The sequence below is a fragment of the Cibotium barometz genome, chromosome 45, assembly GCF_041138505.1.
Source record: "Cibotium barometz isolate CiBa-2024 chromosome 45, ASM4113850v1, whole genome shotgun sequence".
Lineage (NCBI taxonomy): Eukaryota > Viridiplantae > Streptophyta > Polypodiopsida > Cyatheales > Cibotiaceae > Cibotium > Cibotium barometz.
The window spans coordinates 29,119,835-29,137,745 of NC_141090.1; positions in this window are offsets into that span (position 1 = coordinate 29,119,835).

The following is a 17,911-nucleotide window of genomic DNA, read 5'->3' on the forward strand; positions in this document are numbered from 1 at the left end:
TTCTTTGATCTTCAATACTCTCCACTAGGCAAATCACTTCCTTATTTAGTGCTAGCCCTAGCTCGATGATATTGCCATTACTGAAAAGATCAACAAGCTTGCAACCTTCTCTGCAATACTTTCGAATACGTTGCTTGATCAAAAGATTCTTCTTGATTCTTAGAAACTCAATGTCTAGGATAGTTTTAACATCTTTATTATCTATATCAAGAAGTCCAGTATCCAATATTGTCGCTTGTGTACCTGGATCAGGAACATCTGCTAGTCCTTGAAAGACATCTCCCTTGCTGAAAAACACTAAGGACGTGAAGAACTCTATTGCACCAATGCATCGGTTGTCACGTCAAAAATGCAATGCCCCATTATATTGTTCCTTTTCTTTGCCACTCAAATTTTTTAAAGCATTTTGCAAGTGAATAAAATCTTTAATATTTAGAAAGGTAAGCAACACATATTGGGATGGCAAAGATCTACCAGCTCTGCTGTAATGATCATAATGCCGTTCAAAAGATTACAAAATGATTCCACATCTCAATGCATATTTCTTCCCAAATCTTCAGTGTTATCCAAAACACATAACCCAATGGAAATTGGATTGTTGAGGTAGTGCTTCAAGTAGTAACTCCCGTCGAATGGAAGACTCACAGCATAAATACACCAAGGAAGATCCAAGGACAAGGACTTTCTTTGCTAAGGCTGATATTCGACTCCACATATTGCCTTGCTTCTATTGGAAAATCAATCTTCTTTGATCCAACTTGTAGCTTTGACTTTATATACACATCACATAACTTCAAAAGAACTGAGTATACAACCTCATTGATGCTATAGGTGATAGTCAATTCTGACCAATCTTGACATTGTTTGTCCTTGTTCAGAGTGTTGAACTCTACAAGCAATGCATCTTGAATAATTTTATCTTGCTTGAGCTGCTTGATACGCTTTGGCATGTCAATTACATCTACATCCTTAGCACCCTTTGAAAGAACAATTTTTCCAGACTTGATTTCTGATTGTATTTGTTTGACTTCTTATTCATCTAGCCCAATAAGACATCTGAAAACTGTGGCATTTGGTTTCTTGTTTTGCTTCTCCATGATTTCAAGCCAGCCTTTGAACACTTCATCAGAGTAAATAACCATGTGAGACTGCTTTGAAATGAAGGATGCTCCCACCGTAATTCTAGCCAGTCGCAAAAATTTCTGCAAAGAAATTTAAAAAAAAGAAGATGAAAATCAAGTATTTTTTTCAAAACATATAATTATAAGAGAGCAAGGGATATGGACATACATCCCAGCCTACACGAGATGATGAGCCCTCTGATACTCCAGATGCTGGCCTTGGCAGAGAATTATTGAAGATCCACTGACTCCTCAAGTGCTGCAAGACATCATAGTATGGTTGTTTGACATCATATAATGATTGGGCCTCTTCATTAGCTATAACAGATATGGCTGTTGCAACTTGTGGCTTTGGATCTACAACAATTCGAGCCTTCCTTTTTTCATACACTTATATCAGGTCTTGAGTACGACCATCTTTTTCCATTTCTTGATACCGTAAGAATTTTGCAGCATAGACGGAATGTTGGCCATCAATAATCCAATATGAATACTCAGTGAGTTTCTCCTCTGTTACCTCACTTAGTTTCATTGGAATTGCTTTCTTTTTGCTAGCATTCTTTACAGGCATCAAGTATGCACACGCTCCTGGCCTGTTTGCACTTGCACCAAAAAATAACATGCATTCATCCACAATGTGAGGTTCTATTTGAGAGGAGTTATAGTGATCAGGAGAGCTAGCCAGCATTGATTTATAGGGATCTCATACTCTTTGTACTTGAATGGAAAATACTTAGAGTATTTTTCCATACCCCCCTGTATCACTCTTTAGTGCCTTTTGCACCTCATTTTCCAAAACTTTGGGATCCACAAATCTTATTTTTGTTGAATTTTCCAAGCCTGTTTTATCTAATGTAGATTTAAGAACTGCTTCATCTACATCCATAATACATGTACTACTTTTTGCCTTTTTTTGAACTGGATTTTTAGAGGGCATTTTCTCTTTTTTTTGTTTGCCTTCCACACAATAAGCAATGGAAGCTTGCAACTCTTCAAGAGTTATTTCTTGACTTGCACAATCTAACTTCCACCCTCGAGAGAACATAGTATCTTGTTTATCTCTTACTATTCTTTCAATAATGAATGCCTTGGGATCTAATTGATACTCATGGATCCTAGGTATCCCAATATTTATGCATTCAATATCAGGATGAGAATCAACTACAAAAATATAAGATAGAGTGATTGGTCCTAGATCCTCAAAAGTATCCACGCCCACATCACTAGCAACAAATAGATGAATTTTGTTAGATTGTGAACCCTGAAGACCCCAAATATCTAAGTACCACTATCGTTGTTGAGATCAGTAGAGACAAAGTTAACACTATCCAGAACTTCCACCACTTTTCTTTTCTGAGACATCTTTCACTTGCAACAAAAACCACAATTGTTAATTATAGTTATTGTATAATTACACTTTAAAAAAAACTTAAAATATCATATTCAAAAATCACAATATATATCCATGAAAACACTATGGAGGAGATGAAGAGTATTTCCATCTTGGAGATCTCAATACATTTGTTAGTCTTGCTCTACCACATGGTAGAGCTAGATAAATGCATTCTAGCTGGACTTCAAAGTATTCTAGTGCTGGTTTTTCAATGGATATTATCTCTACCAGGTGGTAGAGCAAGATTAATAAATGTATTGACCAAAATGCTTTGAAATCTAGCTCTACCATGTGGTGGAGCTAGAATGCATTCTTCTAGCTCTACCATGTGGTAGAGCTAGACTTCAATGAATGTAACCGGTTGAGGTTGAATGTAACTATGGTAGAGCTGCATTCTACCCTAACCACATTGAAGAGATAGAATGCTTTGAGGTCTAGCTCTACCATGTGGTGGAGCTAGAATTGCATTTGAGGTCTAGCTCTACCATATGGTGGAGCAAGAATCGTAGAGGTAGAAAGCTTTGAGGTCTAGCTCTACCATGTGGTAGAGCAAGAATGCATCGATCTAGCTGTGTTCCATACACATCAACAAAACCAAATACTCCAATAAGAGACCTACTTCTCATGACAAGAATCAAGGAGCTAGAATTGCATTTGATCTAGCTCTACCACGTGGTAGAGCTGTATTCTACCTAGACCACATCGTAGAGCTAGAATGCTTTGAGATCGAGCTCCACCATGTGGTGGAGCTAGAATGCATTCTTCTAGCTCTACCATGTGGTAGAGCTAGTCTTCAATGAATGTAATCGGTTGACATTGAATGTAACTGTGGTAGAGTTGTATTCTAGCTAAACCACATTGTAGAGATAGAATGCTTTGAGGTCTAGCTCTACCATGTGGTGGAGCTAGAACTGCATTTGAGGTCTAGCTCTACCATGTGGAGGAGCTAGAATCGTAGAGGTAGAAAGCTTTGAGGTCTACCTCTACCATGTGGTGGAGCTAGAATCATAGAGGTAGAAAGCTTTGAGGTCTAGCTCTACCACGTGGTAGAGCAAGAATGCATCGATCTACCTGTGTTCCATACACATCAACAAAACCAATTACTCCAAGAAGAGACCTACTTCATATGACAAGAACCAAGAAGCTAGAATTACATTTGAGGTCCAGCTCTACCACGTGGTAGAGCTGTATTCTACCTAGACCACGTCGTAGAGCTAGAATGCTTTGAGGTCCAGCTCTACCATGTGGTGGAGCTAGAATTGCATTTGAGGTCTAGCTCTACCATGTGGTAGAGCTGTATTGTATCTAGACTACGTCGTAGAGCTAGAATGCTTTGAGGTCCAGCTCTACCATGTGGTGGAGCTAGAATACATTCTTCTAACTCTACCATGTGGTAGATCTAGACTTCAATGAATGTAACCGGCTGAGGTTGAATGTGACTGTGGTAGAGCTAGACCTCAAAGCTTTCTACCTCTACGATTCTAGCTCTACCACATGGTAGAGCTGGACCTCAAATGCAATTCTAGCTCCACCCCACATGGTAGAGTTAGACCTCAAAGCATTCTATCTTAATTACTCCATCTTGTAGATCTCAATACATTTATTAGTCTTGCTCTACCACATGGTAGAGCTAGTTTAATGCATTCTAGCTGGACTTCAAAGTACTCTAGTGCTGGTTTTTCAATGGATATTATCTCTACCAGGTGGCAGAGCAAGATTAATAAATGTATTGACCAGAATGCTTTGAAATCTAGCTCTACCATGTGGTGGAGCTAGAATGCATTCTTCTAGCTCTACCATGTGATAGAGCTAGAATGCATTCTTCTATCTCTACCATGTGATAGAGCTAGACTTCAATGAATGTAACCGGCTGAGGTTGAATGTAACTGTGGAAGAGCTGTATTCTACCTAAACCACATTGTAGAGATAGAATGCTTTGAGGTCTAGCTCTACCATGTGGTGGAGCTAGAATTGCATTTCAGGTCTAGCTCTACCATGTGGTGGAGCTAGAATGCATTCTTCTAGCTCTACCATGTGGTAGATCTAGACTTCAATGAATGTAACCGGCTGAGGTTGAATGTAACTGTGGTAGAGCTAGACAAATGCATTCTTCTAGCTCTACCATGTGGTAGATCTAGACTTCAATGAATGTAACCGGCTGAGGTTGAATGTAACCGTGGTAGCATTCTATCTTAATTACTCCGTCTTGTAGCTCTCAATACATTTATTAGTCTTGCTCTACCACATGATAGAGCTAGATAAATGCATTCTAGCTCGACTTCAAAGTACTCTAGTGCTGGTTTTTCAATGGATATTATCTCTACCAGGTGGCAGAGCAAGATTAATAAATGTATTAACAAGAATGCTTTAAAATCTAGCTCTACCATGTGGTGGAGCTAGAATGCATTCTTCTAGCTCTACCATGTGATAGAGCTAGAATGCATTCTTCTAGCTCTACCATGTGATAGAGCTAGACTTCAATGAATGTAGCCGCCTGAGGTTGAATGTAACTGTGGAAGAGCTGTATTCTACCTAAACCACATTGTAGAGATAGAATGCTTTGAGGTCTAGCTCTACCATGTGGTGGAGCTAGAATTGCATTTCAGGTCTAGCTCTACCATGTGGTGGAGCTAGAGTCTTAGAGGTAGAAAGCTTTGAGGTCTAGCTCTACCATGTGGTAGAGAAAAAATGCATCGATCTAGCTGTGTTCCATACATATCAACAAAACCAATTACTCCAAGAAGAGGCCTAACTCACATGACAATAACCAAGGAGCTAGAATTGCATTTGATCTAGCTCTACCACGTGGTAGAGCTGTATTCTTCCTAGACCACATCGTAGGGCTAGAATGCTTTGAGGTCGACCTCTACCATGTGGTGGAGCTAGAATTGTATTCTTCTAGCTCTACCACGTGGTAGAGCTAGACTTCAACAAATGTAATGGGCTGAGGTTGAATGTAACTGTGGTAGAGCTGTATTCTACCTAAACCACATTGTAGAGATAGAATGCTTTGAGGTCTAGCTCTACCATGTGGTGGAGCTAGAATTGCATTTGAGGTCTAGCTCTACCATGTGGTGGAGCTAGAGTCGTAGAGGTAGAAAGCTTTGAGGTCTAGCTCTACCATGTGGTAGAGCAAGAATGCATCAATCTAGCTGTGTTCCATACACATCAAGAAAAACCAATTACTCCAAGAAGAGACCTACTTCACATGACAAGATCCAAGGAGCTAGAATTGCATTTGATCTAGCTCTACCACGAGGTAGAGTTGTATTCTACCTAGGCCACATCATAGAGCTAGAATGCGTTGAGGTCCAGCTCTACCATGTGGTGGAGCTAGAATTGCATTTGAGGTCTAGCTCTACAATGTGGTAGAGCTAGACTTCAACAAATGTAATCGGCTGAGGTTGAATGTAATTGTGATAGAGCTGTATTCTACCTAAACCACATTGTAGAGATAGAATGCTTTGAGGTCTAGCTCTACAATGTGGTGGAGTTAGAATTGCATTTGAAGTCTAGCTCTACCATGTGGTGGAGCTAGAATCATAGAGGTAGAAAGCTTTGAGGTCTAGCTCTACCATGTGCTAGAGCAAGAATGCATCGATCTAGCTGTGTTCCATACACATCAACAAAACCAATTATTCCAAGAAGAGACCTACTTCAACCAACAAGAACCAAGCCTAGGAGCTAGAATTGCATTTGATCTAGCTCTACCACGTGGCAGAAATGTATTCTACCTAGACCACATCGTAGAGCTAGAATGCTTTGAGGTCTAGCTCCACCATGTGGTGGAGCTAGAATGCGCTCTTCTAGCTCTACCATTTGGTGGAGCTAGACTTCAACGAATGTAACTGACTGAGGTTGAATGTAACTGTGGTGGTAGAGCTGTATTCTACCTAAACCACATTGTAGAGATAGAATGCGTTGAGGTCTAGCTCTACCATATGGTGGAGCTAGAATTGCATTTGAGGTCTAGCTCTACCATGTGGTGGAACTAGAAGTGCATTTGAGGTCTAAAGCTTTAAGGTCTAGCTCTACCATGTGGTAGAGCAAGAATGCATCGATCTAGCTGTGTTCCATACACATCAATAAAACCAATTACTCCAAGAAGAGACCTACTTCACATGACAAGAACCAAGGAGCTAGAATTGCATTTGATCTAGCTCTACCATGTGGTAGAGTTGTATTCTACCTAGACCACATCGTAGAGCTAGAATACTTTGAGGTCCACCTCCACCATGTGGTGGAGCTAGAATGCTTTGAGGTCCACCTCCACCATGTGGTGGAGCTAGAATGCATTCTTCTAGCTCTACTGTGTGGTGGAGCTAGAATTGCATTTGATCTAGCTCTACCATGTGGTAGAGTTGAATTCTACCCAGACCACATCGTATAGCTAGAATGCTTTGAGGTCCAGCTCCACCATGTGGTGGAGCTAGAATGCATTCTTCTAGCTGTACAATGTGGTAGAGCTAGACTTCAATGAATGTAACCGGCTGATGTTGAATGTGAGTGACGGACTGTGGTAGAGCTGTATTCTACCTAAATCACATTGTAGAGATAGAATGCTTTGAGGTCTAGCTCTACCATGTGGTGGAGCTAGAATTGCATTTGAGGTCTAGCTCTACCATGTGGTGGAGCTAGAATCGTAGAGGTATAAAGCTTTGAGGTCTAGCTCTACCATGTGGTAGAGCAAGAATGCATCAATCTAGCTGTGTTCCATACACATCAACAAAACCAATTACTCCAAGAAGAGACCTACTTCACATGACAAGAACCAAGGAGCTAGAATTGCATTTGATCTAGCTCTACCACGTGGTAGAGCTGTATTCTACCTAGACCACATCGTAGAACTGAATGCTTTGAGGTCCAGCTCTACCATGTGGTGGAGCTAGAATTGCATTTGAGGTCTAGCTCTACCATGTGGTAGAGCTGTATTCTATCTAGACTACATCGTAGAGCTAGAATGCTTTGAGGTCCAGCTCTACCATGTGGTGGAGCTAGAATGCATTCTTCTAGCACTACCATGTGGTAGAGCTAGAATTCAATGAATGTAACCGACTGAGGTTGAATGTAACTGTGGTAGAGCTAGACCTCAAAGCTTTCTACCTCTACGATTCTAGCTCCACCACATGGTAGATCTAGACCTCAAATGCAATTCTAGCTCCACCACATGGTAAAGCTAGACCTCAAAGCATTCTATCTCCATTACTCCATCTTGGAGCTCTCAATACATTTATTAGTCTTGCTCTACCACATATGGTAGAGCTAGATAAATGCATTCTAGCTGGACTTCAAAGTATTCTAGTGCTGGTTTTTTAATGGATATTATCTCTACCAGAGATTAATAAATGTATTGACCAAAATGCTTTGAAATCTAGCTCTACCATGTGGTGGAGCTAGAATGCATTCTTCTAGCTCTACCATGTGGTAGAGCTAGACTTCAATGAATGTAACCGGCTGAGGTTGAATGTAACTGTGGTAGAGTTATATTCTACCTAAACCACATCGTAGAGATAGAATGCTTTGAGGTCTAGCTCTACCATGTAGTGGAGCTAGAATTGCATTTCATGTCTAGCTCTACCATACGGTGGAGCTAGAGTCGTAGAGGTAGAAAGCTTTGAGGTCTAGCTCTACCATGTGGTAGAGCAAGAATGCATCGATCTTGCTGTGTTCCATACACATCAACAAAACCAATTACTCCAAGAAGAGACCTACTTCACATGACAATAACCAAGGAGCTAGAATTGCATTTGATCTAGCTCTACCACGTGCTAGAGCTGTATCCGTGGCCCAAACGGCGCCGAAGAGGCATGAAATTTGAATCATGCATGGACAAATGTATGCCAAGCAACCCGGATCTTTCTTGTTGTGTTCAGATGCGATTCGGACTCATTTTGGATCCGAAACTTTGGTATGGTGATTTTGCACTATCTTTGCGGGACCCAAGTTGGACGCACTAGGAGAAGTGATTGCGATGCCCAAATCCATGCACGGAGTGATGTGGACATAGAGCAACTTCCCTAGCACAAGTCCGTGTGGTCCGTTCTCTGATGGGATCGCGGATCCTCAACTTCTAACTGTCCGAATCCGGGTTCTCGAAAAAGATGCACAAGCGTGCCAAATGGCAGAAATTTCCAACCATGGCCCAAACGGTGCCGAAGAGGCATGAAAATTGAAGCATACATGGATAAATGTATGCCAAGCAACCCGGATCTTTCTTGTTGTGTTCAGATGTGATTCGGACTCATTTTGGATCCAAAACTCTGTTATGGCGATTTTGCACTATCTTTGCCGCCGCCGAGACCCAAATTTGATGCGCTGGGAGAACTAATTGCGATTCCCAAATCCATGCACGAAGTGATGTGGACATAGAGCAACTTCCCTAGCACAAGTCCGTGTGGTCCGTTCTCTCATGGGGTCCCAGATCCTCAACTTCTAACTGTCCAAAGATGCACGAGCATGCCAAATGGCAGAAATTTTTAACTTCTAACTGCCCGAAGATGCACGAGCATGCCAACTTCTAATTGTTCGAATCCGGGTTCTCGAAAAAAATGCACAAGCGTGCCAAATGGCGAAAATTTCTAACCGTGGCCCAAACGACGCCGAAGAGGCATGAAAATTGAATCATGCATGGACAAATGTATGGCAAGCAACCCGGATCTTTCTTGTTGTGTTCAGATGCGATTCGGACTCATTTCGAATCTGAAACTCTGTTATGGTGATTTTGCACTATCTTTGCGAGGACCCAACTTTGACGCACTGGGAGAAGTGATTGCGATGCCCAAATCCATGCACAGAGTGATGTGGACATAGTGCAACTTCCCTAGCACAAGTCCGTGTGGTCCGTTCTCTCATGGCGTCTCGGATCCTCAACTTCTAACTGTCCGAATCCGGGTTCTCAAAAAAGATGCACAATCGTGCCGAATGGCAGAAATTTCCAACCGTAGCCCAAACGGCACCAGAGAGGCTTGAAAATTGAATCATGCATGGACAAATGTATGGCAAGCAACCCCGATCTTTCTTGTTGTGTTCAGATGCGATTCGGACTCATTTCGGATGCGAAACTCTGTTATGGTGATTTTGCACTATCTTTGCCAGGAACCAACTTTGGCACGCTGGGAGACCTGATTGTGATGCATAAATCCATGCACGGAGTGATGTGGACATAGAGCAACTTCCCTAGCACAAGTCCGTGTGGTCCGTTCTCTGATGGGGTCCCGGATCCTCAACTTTCAACTGTCCGAATCCGGGTTCTCGAAACAAGCGTGCCAAATGGCAGAAATTTCCAACAGTGGCCCAAACGGCACCGAAGAGGCATGAAAATTGAATCATGCATGGACAAATATGTGGCAAGTAACCTGGATCTTTCTTGTTGTGTTCAGATGCGATTCGGACTCATTTCGGATCCGAAACTCTGTTATAGTGATTTTGCACTATCTTTGCCGGGACCCAACTTTGACGTGCTGGGAGAAGTGATTGCGATGCCCAACTCCATGCACAGAGTGATGTGGACATAGAGCAACTTCCCTAGCACAAGTCCGTGTGGTCCATTCTCTGATGGGGTCCCGGATCCGCAACTTCTAACTGTCCGAATCCGGGTTCTCGAAAAAGATGCACGAGCGTGCCAAATGGCAGAAATTTCCAACCGTGGCCCAAACGGCGCCGAAGAGGCATGAAAATTGAATCATGCATGGACAAATGTATGGCAAGCAACTTGGATCTTTCTTGTTGTGTTCAGATGCGATTCGGACTCATTTCGGATCCGAAACTCTGTTATGGTGATTTTGCACTATTGTGAGATCCCGGTCTCCACTGCGCAACGGATTCGGGGTACTAGCAGCGGAAGTAGCACATCATGCGTGGGTAGGGGTCTCACACTCGGGGCCTCGCCCACGGATATCCGGACAAGAGACTAATCCGTCGGTTTGTCCAAAACCGAAACCGGAAAAACTTCCTTTACCCGGAAAGCATGGGCGATTCCACCAGGATAACTCTTTACTCTAACGTAGTCAAGATCATTACGGATCAACTGATCTGACTGCACCCACTACAAGGGATTGGGCTCATACCCGCGCTCTTAGCCGCTAAAAATGACTTGTGAAGAAAAGTAGCGGGCCCGTGTATCAGCGCGTGTATAATCGCGGCCAGAGACATGCGTGTAAAACCCCGTCTAAAGTACCTCTCAGACGCGCGTATACACGGGTGTATAGCCGCGTTTTCTTACACAGACGCGTTAATACACGCCCCTATATACGCTTCTTATTATATTAGACGCGCTTATACACGAGTGTATAGCCGCATCCTGTTCAGTTCCCATGTCCCAGACGCGTTTTTACTTGCGTGTATACACGCGTTTCTATAATTTAGATGCGCTTATACACGCGTGATTGCCAGTTTATACGCGTTAATACACGCATAATTTCCAGGGTATCCGCGTCGATACACGCGAATTTTAGCAGTTTTGACGCGTTTATACACGCGAACAGAGAGCAAAAAAAAAATCTAGAGAGTGCTATTTGGTGCCTGAATACTGTTCCAGCATTCCAGCACCCAATAGCACTCTCTGGTTTAGGGTTTTTGGTGCATTAGACCATCCCATTAGACCATCCACGAAGAACATATGCACGAGGGAGATTAAGACAAGAACGACATGAATGCATACATTGTCATTACTATCGATCAATCAATTCAATATTACTATCAAAATTTCATACATGTATACAAGGGAGTCCATATCTCGAAGTAGCCCATGGCTTGAGTTTACAAAAAAATATATACAATCACATCCTAAATATGGAATGTGATACTACAAGTCTGAGTACTACTCAGACCCAGATGATGACTCGGTGCTCCCCCCATGCTCAGATGAGCTCGCATCGGTCGGAATGTCCGAGGAGTAGTGCTCACGTCCACCCTCTGCAGCGGCGGCCGGTGGATCATCAGCAGCTTGTGCCTGTTCAAGTAATATATAGTATATAAGTATATATATATGCAATTCAATAAACCAAAACCATTCGTTACGAATTTTCAAGTACCTCTCGACCGTATGGTCTCATAGCCAACTCAAACTGCGCATCCGTAATACGTCCCTCGGCTCTGAAGATGGCCCACGTGTCACGTCTGCTATGCCGGCGAGCATACGCAGTATCGTGGGTTGTGGGCTTCCTCCCCGTAACCCGTCGCTGTATCATAATCAACACAATTTGTAAGATTAAAACAATTCATAGAATCAATGAATTAAGTAAACAATCAAATAAAGTGACAGGATACTTACGAACTCTGCCTCCCATGACTCGACGCCGCCAGATCTGAAATGCGAAGATCCAACGGTCTCCATCTAGATCCGTCGTGCCTCCACATGCTGCCTGCTCTTCACGCCACCCTCTGCTCGTTTCTTTGCCTCCTTCCACTCGCGTTTGTGCGCAGTGGCAGGTTTCTCGGCAGGATAGCCACCCGCAGCTACATTTAGCCGGTCATCGTACGCGAGTTTTTTAAGGTGAGATCTTTTATTACTTAAGATCTCCCTTATTCGCGTCCTTCCCCATACATCCGAGAATGTAGCATGTGGGGGATTGGGGTACCGACTGTGTACAGCCTCTATCACCTCCCCAACTAATCGGCTATTTTGATCTTTAAATTTAATAAAACAATTTCTATATGAGTTTGATACTACCCCACGCATGTACTCCATTACCTCCCTCCCCCTCGCATCCATCACTATCCCGCCCCTATCCGTCACATCATAGCAAACCACTCTCTCCATCTCTCTCATCTCCTCCTCTTCCGAACTGTCTCCTCTAACTCTTCTCCCTCTATCTCCTCTCTCACCCCGTGCCCTACTACCTCCCCCACCTCCCCCACCTCCCCCACCAAAGCACCCGCCGCATCCTCCACTCCCACTCTTCCTACTGCTGCGGGTGGAGTCACGACTGGGGGATTGTCTACGTGACGGTGGCTGTGAGCCCTGACGTGACGGTGGCTCTGAGGGAGCACGTGATGGTGGCTGTGAGGGTGTACGTGAGTGTGTCTGGGACGAGGTATGTCTCCTCGGTGGACGTGGAAGAGGAGAAGCTGCATGCCGTCTCGTCGGACTCGGAGGAATAGACGGCACTGGAGTGCCCTGGATACTCGCGGTAGGGGTATAGACACCAGGCAGGGAAGGAGGGGGATGGGCATACATATACTCTGTAAGCTCAACCGGACCAGGTTGGCGCCCAAAGTGATTCATCATCTCCATCAACCAATTGCTGTACGCAAATGGATCGGATGAAGAACCTGGAATATCCATAACGAACCTGCAACAAACATCATCATGTACATCATGGGCTGTCTCTTGACTCACACATTGTCATTACACAAGTCAATTGCCTGCAAACCATGAAATCTGAAACGCCGCAGTTTTCTGTCTGCAGAAACGCGTGTATACACCCGTCAAAAAACGCGTGTATACACCCGGCCAAAAACGCGTGTATATGCGCGTGAAAAAACTCTGCAGACAGGTTACACGCGCTTCTACACGCGTTTGTACACGCGACCTGCGAAAAAATTTTCTCGAAAAGACTGACCCCCCGACAAAGATAGAATGTCCTTATAAAAGGACCAGCCATTGTCGCCCCTGTCAGGATGCAGCAACCCAATCGTGTGCAAAAAGACAAACCCAAAGAGCAAAGAGCAAAGTAAACAAATCTGACAAAAGAGACAAGGCACAGGACAAAGTGACTCACCTCTGAAAAAGTGAGTCCTCTCTGCTCCTTCTCTGCTCCCTCCTTCTCCCGTGTGTGTGCTCCTTTCTCTGCTCCCTCTTTGCTGTTGGAAGAGGCGAAAACAGGCGAAAACGCATGCACTGTTGATTTCTAAGTTCAAAATCTATATTTGGGGAAGGCGGGCTATTTTTAGTTTAAATATGCCGTCGCGTTTATGTTCGCGTTTACGAACGCAGGTATATTCGCGTGTATAGGATTTTAGCTACGTTTATACACGCGTTTTGCAGAAATTAGCCGCGTGAATACACGCGTTTTTAAGGAAGTAGCCGCGTTTATACACGCAAGTTTTAGGAGATAGCCGCGTGAATACACGCGATATTGTGCTTTCATTAAAAATATATAATGAGTTTGTGTTTTCTGGTTTGTACACAGGATGTCATCAACCTCTTCAAGCAGTTCTGGGGAAGATGAGACAATGCGTCATCGTAATCGCGATGTGTGGTTGGGACAACGGATCAAATGTATGTGCAATCGATGTCAAGGATGCATTGTACGAGCACGTCGAATTACCTTGAATCACATCTCCATGTATGGAGAATGGAATCAAACAGGTTTAGAGGTGAGTAGATGTAAATTGATGGTATTCAAATGACTCATGGTATCCAAATTAAATTAATAGAGTTGTAACATATAATTTGATAAATTGAAGCAGGATGCAGTACCACACCCTAACATGGTACCCTACGCGCGACGAGAGCACGTAAAGCGTCGACGAGATGATGCTGGAGCTTCGGGATCTATTGTCAGAGATGAGTGGGAAAGGGACGACAATAGCCCTGCACCCCACGAAGTTGTGGAAGAGGAGGTGCTTGATGATATGGTGCGGAATCTTTTTAAGGATGATCCCAAAGGTATGGACGACGATGATATGGAACAAGAGCATCTTTATAAAGCTTCATCGACACCGGTGTTTGAAGGGTGCACATTCTCAGTTTTACGTGCTTCCCTTGAACTACTTAATATACAAACAGTTTATGGATGGAGCAATGCAAGTCTTGACGCATTGTTGAAGTAAGCATTCTAACTTATAAATTTGAATTAGTGGTTTAAGGTTTAGGATTTAAGACTAATTATAATTGATGATATTGGATGCAGGCTATTGTCAAACATGCTTCCAAAGGAAAATAGACTACCCACCTCAAGAGACATAGCGAGGCGCTATGTGACATCTCTTGGAGGACTGGATTATGATAAAATACATGCATGCGTCAATGATTGCATTCTCTTTCGTGGGACGCATAAGGAGGCTCTGACATGTCCCACTTGTGGTGAAGCAAGGTACAGAACAGATATGAAGAGTTTTGATGTACCTCGTAAAGTCTTGCGACACTTTCCTATAATTCCTCGCATCAAACACATGTTCAAGTGCAAATCCATAGCAGAGCTCATGTCATGGCATTCCTCACATCGATCGGATGATGGCATGTGGAGAATTCCCGCAGACACTCCTGCTTGGAAGCATATTGAAGATGAGTGGCCCAGCTTTAAAACAGAGCCCAGAAACTTGAGACTTGGCCTGGGTATGGATGGAGTGAATCCATTTGGTTTCAAAAGCACCGCATACAGCGTGTGGCCAGTTGTGCTGGTGAATTACAACCTTCCACCATCAATGGCGATCAAGAAGGGACATCTTATGTTATCCCTTCTAATTCCAGGGAAACATAAAGTCAAGCATATGGATGTTTATCTTGAACCACTGATTGATGAGTTGGAGGAACTATGGAGAGGTGTTGCGGTGGTGGACATTAGTAGGCCTCCCTCCTCTCGACACTTCGACTTAAAAGCAGTGTTGATGTGGACAATGCATGACTTTCCAGGATACAGCGATTGTTCTGGTAAGAATTCTAATTACCTCCCTACTCTATTACTATTGGCTATATATATTAATTAGACGGTTTGACTTTATTATTCTAACTTTTATTTATATTTTAACAGGTTTGAAAACATCGGGTAAACATGCATGTCCTGTTTGTGGTCCTTCGTTAGTACATGAGTATGCTGATGGTTTGTGTAAGACTATATTCGATAATCATCATCGATTTCTCCCCTCAGATCATCCTAAATATGTTGCTAGTAAGAGTAACATTCCTCCACAAACACTTCGTGCAAAAGATTGGAAGCGTATTTGGGAGTCTACAACTATTCTTCCTCCAGATGGCATGAACAGGTATAGTGATGTTTTTTCAATCTTGTTTTGTGTAGTCTCTAATTGGATTAAAGGTCACATAGAGCAATCCCTTGTGCAGGTACTCCATTTTTTTTCGGCTGCCATATTGGACCCATCTTAAGATCAACCATCTTCTTGATCCCATGCACATCTTCAAGAATGTGGGATCTGGTATTTGGGAACATATTACTGGTAAACGAGACAATGTTAGCGTACGTGAGGACTTGCGGGTCGCAGGACGTATGCGTCAAGCTTGGCCACGAGAGGTGGGTGGGCACGTTCGTCTTCCGCCTGCACCATGGATTATATCAAAGAAAGAGGAGAAGCAGGTAAAGCAAGCCATCACCACTTTGCGTACTCCCACTGGATGCATGAGATCATTGAAGGGAGCCTTTACAACCACTAAGAAAAGAGGCGTTGAGCAACTATATGGGTTGAAGTCCCACGATTGGCACAAGATGCTTCAAGTAAGTGTTTTCCAAGTCTTGTACGTACGTTGAAATTAAATTTTGTAATGCCATAAACCATAAATGTGCTCTTATGTGCGCAGTTCATACTACCTACTAGCATCGACCATTGTGCGAATAAGAGTTTGAAAAAATGTATTTATAAGATGGGCGAGCTTGTGAGGTATGTAAAACCCATGCTCAGATCACCCTTCATTATACCTTGCAAAATGAACGTGCATGAGGTATAACATACTATTTATTTATTTTTCAGAGATGTTAGTTCCAAAGCAATTGATCCAGCCACGTTGGATGATGCGCGTGTTATGGCAGTGGAGGTGGTTTGTTTGGTAGAGGAGACTTTTCCGCGAACCATTCTCACAAGTCAACTACATCTCATTGTGCATTTAGTGGACGAAATTGCTTTATGTGGTACTGTGCATGCACGTTGGATGTTCTTTCTAGAGCGCTTCATGAAGACCTTAAAAGACTTTGTGAGGCAAAGTGCAAGGCCTGAAGGAAGCATGGCCGAGGGTTGGTTGATACAAGAGTCTCTTGTATATATTTCAGAATTTCTTGGTCAGGTGGACAGCTCTTTGCCACGACTATGGAGCAATGAAGAGGACTTGAGGATGACCTCTATTGTGCCTCAAGAAAAAGGACAGAGTAAAGTAATTGACAGAACATTGATTGATGATCTCAATTTCACTTGTATCCTTAATAGTGATGTGATGAGCAGATGGGTTACAAGATATGAGGATGCAAAGACAAAAAGGCAAGCAGAAAGAGCTCTCTTTCGGAGGCAACATGGCTCTCGGAAGGCGTACCCTAAGCATCTAGCAACACTTCCGAATGATATCCATGTTGATTGGTTGCATGAGGAAATGGAGAGAGCAGAGAGTGACGAGGGGCTGCATATCACGGCGGAAGAATGGGAGTATGCACGAGGATGCATGTCAAAGGTACATAGAACTAATGTTTTGCATTAGTTGTAAGTGATTTGCTTTTAATATTTATTCACATTGCTTACACAATATTAATATTGCTTCTATTTTGGTCCAGTGCACTATGTTCAATGCTATATGGTGTGAAGGCAAGCATTTTCGAACACAAAGAATTGATGAAAAGAGAAATACACAAGATTGCGGTGTCATTAGTAGCTTTGAGGGAGCTAATGGAAAAATGGATGATTATTGTGGCATAATCCAAGACATATTTAGGCTTGACTTTCGTCGCTTCTTTGTGTATGTTTTGGATGTCAAATGGCAAATGAACGTGGTGGAAAAAGGGCCTGATGCAACGATAAAACGCCATGCAAGTGGATATGTAACTATTGACTCTACAAAGTTCTGGCAAACAAAGAAAGATAGGCTCGTATTGCCACAACAATGTGAGCAGGTATGCATTTTTTTACTAATGTGTTTCATGTACATATATATCTAAGCTCGCGTACCCCTTGACTTTTGATATGCTAATTAATTACTGTACTGTGTGTATTTGAGTAGGTTATCTATCTACCAATGGTGCATGACATCAAATGGTGGTACGTCATCCCTATTGCACCACGTTCCAAAGTGATGTATAATACATTCACTGATATGGAGCATATGGAGGATGTAACAAGCCGCAATGAAGATGACGTCGAACATGCCATTGAAGATGTTGTGATCGATGATCAAGAAATAAGAGATGATCGTGATAATGAGGATGAGCATGCCATTTCTCATGATCATGAGAATGACCCTACCATTGAGGATGATGGTGATGTTGATGAGGATGATCAGGACATCGATACCATTATCAATGGAGTACAGAATATCGATAGTGGAATAAATTTAATCGTAGCCTTACCAATTGATCAAATGGATATTGATGTTGATCGTTTGACAAGGATGGATCTTATTGAAGATGAGATCGAACCCTAACCAATCCGTCACTGTATGTTCTAAATTGATGACATTTCTATCATCTCATATGCATGATTTATTTTTGAATATATTTCATTGTTGTAAATGCATGTAGTG